Raw genomic sequence first — 5622 nt, forward strand, 5'->3', positions numbered from 1 at the left:
TGAAACGATCTTATGGGGACGGCGAATCAAATATTAGCCTTGGTATTCGGTCCTTATTTCCAAATTCACCAGTATTGAATTGCCACGGTACAAGAGGGACATCAAGGGCGGGGCATTTGATGACACAGTCAACAAACTGCTCTTGAGGACTCCATACAAACACCTTTGGTTTGAAAAAATCTGCTTTTGTTGTTCCTCGTAAAGAGGACTAATGATATTATGGGAATTTCCATCATTTGGATTTTTGTGAAATCTTTGATTACATTTTGAAGGTAGCAAATTATCATTTAGTAGAACAGTCTTTCTGAGTCTTCCCTATTGCTAGAAATTAATATTAGCAACATGTCAAATAGTAACAAAAAATTTAACCACAACTCATTACATGAACAGAATGTTCTTCAGCAAATTTGGATAAATTTATGAAACTGAATCACTGAATTTGGACCATTTCAGTACTTGTAACCTTCAGGGATTCTGTATTAACGGTAACACAACTTTAACTTTTTTCAGTTACTTTTATTAGTTAGCAAGTCAAACTTTCAGTTTGAACTCCAAAATTTTTATTACATCATCCTGGTATTTTGGGTGAAGTTCATTTTTAGGGACCTGCAAAAGAAAAGTAAGGCTGGCATTAATTAACTTTGCACTGACATTACCTGGATTATTCTCCAGTTCTACTTTCCAACATTATTCCAGTTTTGGTGCATTGTGAATAGCCTACCTCTCAATAACATTTGATTTGACAAGCCAGGATGATGCATCTTAAAAGACATGGTTTGTACAACATGGCAATCATGTGAATGTGATTGAAAAGGGAGGCAAATGACAGTGAGATTCTGACAAGGATTCACGATTACTTGATGGTCAATCTTCACACAATTATTTTCCAATTCTATTGACATTGTTCTTATTCCCATAATTCTGATATTTTTCTTGAGGATTTTAATTTTTATTCAAGGAGATTTAAGGGGAAGTATGTCCCAAATACCTGATACAACTTTTTTCTTTTTTAATTTTTTCCATCAGTAGTATTTTATTAATAGTATCATGATTTTTGGCAAGTTTTAAACTAGTATTTACTTGTTTAAAACAAGCTGGGTGTGAATGCGGGACATCACTCACAGGATGATTGGTTAATCCCATGTTAAAACAAAATTCTTTCACACGCTTTAAGAAACAGTAGCCACAATAATGATGTTCTTGAAGATGTAAACAAAGTTTACTGATGCAAAGCAATGAGATGTTAACAAGGCTTGGAGATAAAATGATGCATTAAAGCAAAGCCATGAAAACAGACAGAGTAAATGATAGAAGCAATATATAAAACCGTTTAAAGCTGTTTCAAATACTAAGAAGTAGATACAAAAAAAATATATTCAAACAGACTGAAAAACTATGGTAAACTTTGAGAAAAAAACTCTAGATCTCATGAAAATTATGGAAAAAGGTTAAGAGACTTCTGTATCCAGGTTTGGGATTTTACAGTGCTGACATTGTACCTTAGAAACTAACATGATGAATAGCCAGCCTGAACTGAAAGTTTTCCTGAACATGTGCGATAAACTGTACTGAATGGTACAAAAAACCACTGAGCAGTACAAAGGATAATAACTTTGATTGTACCATTTACAGTGTGTGTAAATACATGTAAATAAGATTCTATTGTTTTGACCACAGGAAATGGGAAATGTCTCTATCAAAGAAACTCCAAAAAAACCATTTGTTGTCCTCCTCTCCAGATTGATCAGCATTAGAAAACATGTTTATAACAAAACAAAATCACAAAAGGAAATACAAAACAGAAAAACTATTTGGCAGTAAACATTGAGCCTTACTGATCCATGGCATCATCATCATCATCATCAGCCTTTTCTTCATTTAGGTAAAAAGCATATTAACTTTTTAACCCCCATAAGTGACTGGCCTCCAACTTCTCCTCACAGTATCACCCATTGAATTAATTATTTAGTTCACGAGAATAAAAGAAATGATCACTTATTTTGAGAGGCTCCTGATTTTATAACAAATTCTCCTCATCAGTGCCTTAGAAAAGGTAGACAGAAAAATGTGTGAATACCAATGTAAGGGTGTAAAGGGTTATGTTACTACTTGTCACCTTTTTCTGTCTCCAAAGAATAACATTTAATAGTTCAAAAATGGTCTTCAAATGTGCTAAAGATTCAATTGCGAATGTCATCATTTTGAAAACTCCTTTGTGAGTTTAGCTGTGTAAAGCATGCAAGCTTGCTATAAAAAATTTGGTTTTGGTTATTGTGAAAACTAATTTTTTTTAAGTGAACAATTTCTTTAAGTGTAGCTCCTAATTTTTAATACTTTGACCCTTAAGAGTGACAAGCATCTAATTTCTCCTTGCAATATTACCCTTGAACCACACATCACAAGAATAAAGGAAATGATCACCAACTAAAGAAGCTCTTGATTATTACACAAATTCTCCATAGCAGCTCTTGGGAAATGTACAGTATACAGAACAACATACTTAGAGAATGTGCATGCTAATGTTAGGATGCTAAGGGTTTAAAGTGTTAGGGAAAAAGAAGAGAGAGATTTGATTACACTGAGGTAAGAAATTAGGCTGCTAAGTTAGATTCAAATGAGCATTGCATTCCCTGGTTAAGTTTTAAGAACATCTGAAGCTTCTCATCTTAACTCCAAAACTTTGGAATCTAAAAATGCTGTCAGTGCCATAATTGGTACAATATTTCTGATTGCATGAGAGACCAAGGTAGGATTTCTCCTCACAATATCAATACAAAATTAAGGAGGCATGTGATCAGAGTAGAGATAAAGATTATTAGTTGATCCAAAACCAAATTCTCTGAACTAAATTCATAAGAATTCTATGGCAGATAGTAAGGAGATCTCAGGAGTGAGACGGTTAAATGATAAGATTTTGATGCTATGTCATGAGAGAGGTGTTTGAGTAAATCGATACAATCAAACCTTGGTTATCCAGATTATTTGATTATCTGGATTTGATTCTCTGGTCTCAAAGAAATAGTCCCTCTTGAGATCTTTGACAATGTTTTCCCATCACACAAAGCTGAATTACTGAAACAATTTCATGACAATGACACATAGCACTTTAGGTAGCAAAACATTTTTGTAAATACTTTTGGCAAATGTTAACAGTGAAGTACATTCATTAGAGAATATACTTTTATTTCTTGCGTGGTATAAATCAAATGATACATTTTGGCTCATTAATATTTATAGACTCTGGATAATTGAGGTTCAACTGTATAACCAGTTGGGCAGTGTTTCTAACTTCCATACCTTGTGGCAGTCATAGCCTTGATCTGCCATCGTTTTCACAGATGCTTCCTCGCCTCCACGATTCCTTCCCATTGATACGTAAATACGTGAACCAGGTTTTGCTAATTTTGTGATGCACTGATCGAGTAGCACAGAGTCGTCCGCTGAATAAAGACATTCTGCAGCGAGAATGAGATGAAACAGACCATCTTTTGTCAAATATTCTGTGCTTTTCCCCCAACAATATTCCACAACCTTGATTCTACTCCGACCAACTCCAGTCACATTTGCTGCCACGTTGTCTTTAAGAGTTTTTACACAACATTTCTGATCAGTTAGAACGGTCATTTCCGCACCTAACAAACACAAATAAAAATTCCCACTAAACCGCAGCCAGCTCCAAGCTCTAAAACTCGGCATTCCTGCAAATAGTGTAAAGGAAATAGATCTCGATTGTCGAACTTCTAAGCGAGTGCAATACTTCCATCCCAAACAGTTGTTCCAAGGGCTGTGTAGCTCTGCCGAAGTTTTTTGAGAGACATGCAATTGTAGAGTTCGTTGTCCCCTTCTCCAGATCGATCAGCGTCAGAACCCCTGTCAACTTCAAGTTCAAATGGATTTTCGAACCGTTGTTTTTCAGGTTTGTACTCTTGTCGAAGCCACATGATTAATGGGAATGACTAAGATTTTGGATGACCAAGGAAGATCAGTACTGCATCCCTGCTGCAAAACATGCCAGGCGCGACTTTGTACCCAAGCCTCCAAGTTAACCAGTCTCCCTCAGTCTATTTCGACGATACGAGAAGTCGTCAAAACAACTTTTAATTTGCCAAAAAAAACCAGTATTTTTGGAACAGTGCAAAGCAAAGCAACGGTGTCAGAGCACCCCCGTCACACTAAGCCATCAAACCTGCAAAAAATCTGCATCTGAAATGTAAACATAACACACTGTTATTATTATCATTGCTTAGATCATCAATTACTCAAGCTGGAAAAAGCATTGAAATGAATCAAAACATGGCCGCTTGTTTGCTTTTTCTCGCTATTTTAGGGGTATTTACCGTTATTTCGCAAAATGATGAAAATTGTCAAGTTTTATTGATGGCTCACAAATATAAAAACAGGACAATCATATATTTTATATTTGTACATAAAGATCTAGGTTTCTACTTTCACTTAAGGAAATCTTTTTTTTGGCTTGAGATTTTGGAGAGACACCCACATCATGAATTCACTGCATTTTTGGCAAGGATTTTTGCACATTTTTTAACAAAAACTGAAAACTCGTATAGCCCTCTTAAATATAAGTATCTAGATAAACCGTTTGGTCTAGATTGTAGGTTCATTGTGGGCAACAAGTGAGCCAAGTTTGAACTAAATCGGGGGAAGGAGGGGTCGTGTAGACTCGGCTACATGGTTGTCAAGTGGAGACATTCTAAAAAAACACGGGGTTAGATAAACTGCGCGAACGAAAGCTCAAAAACAATTAACTAAACTCCGCTAAGACAAGCAACAAAAGTACGCGAAAAATGTCCATGTCAGTTTTCCAATTCTTTGACATAATTTTCTAATTGTGAAATTACGTGCGCCGTGCATGTGAATACAAAAAGACTACAATGTGGGGAGGGGAAAATAAAAATTGTAATTTGAAATTTAAAACTAAAAAGATTTTCTCCTGCAAACGAGAGGTTTTCTTAATTTGATTCGTTAGGGAAATTTAATTCCTCCCACCGGGCTGCTTTTCTATAACAAAAATCTCAGCTCCACTTCACGATCAGAAGCCGCAAGCTTTTGAGCCAGTAACAAAGATTTCACTACACGCCTGGCTCCGCGCGCGCAAACATTGAGCAAAAACCCTATGGGGTCTCCTTAAAACTTGTTATTTTCTGACAAACTCTGACAATGTGGCAAACATCTTGTTTGATTCAACATTTTATTAAAACTTTGTTTGACCGAACTCCTGTGGTTCTGAACAAGTCCTAAGCGCTATCTAAGTCAAGCGTTCTTATCCACACTGGCCAAAGTGACGTCAGAATTCATCTTTACTCTCATTAGTCAGGTGTGAAGGAGCCAATTACAAGATTTATCAGCGGTCAGCGGTCAGCGGTCAGCGGTCAGTCACAAACTGAAAGTTAGCTGGTAATTGATTTACCAACTATTACATAACGACCCACTGAAAGTTACCTGGTTTATCAACTATTACATAACGGCTCCCAAAAAAAGACAACAACACCAGTATAACGAAAACTGATCATATTATCACCAAATAGATTACAGAGAGATCTACGGAAGATTCTAACGTGATTGTAAGTAAGGAGTGAATCTGTACTGCACTGGTGAAAATGC

At 36.1% G+C, this 5622-nt stretch overlaps 1 pseudogene across 1 annotated transcript; it reads right to left on the reverse strand.

Moving 5' to 3' along the window:
• Window positions 1–472: 472 nt before the first annotated feature.
• LOC149034225 (protein N-lysine methyltransferase METTL21A-like) lies at window positions 473–4005 on the reverse strand (annotated as a pseudogene). Its single transcript, XR_016183124.1, has 2 exons — window positions 3298–4005; window positions 473–606 (listed from the first exon to the last, which is right to left on the reverse strand). The product of XR_016183124.1 is annotated as a protein N-lysine methyltransferase METTL21A-like (transcript).
• Window positions 4006–5622: the final 1617 nt, after the last annotated feature.

This window comes from Pocillopora damicornis, chromosome 14 (genome assembly GCF_964200805.1).
Source record: "Pocillopora damicornis chromosome 14, jaPocDami1.2, whole genome shotgun sequence".
NCBI classification, from domain to species: Eukaryota; Metazoa; Cnidaria; class Anthozoa; order Scleractinia; family Pocilloporidae; genus Pocillopora; species Pocillopora damicornis.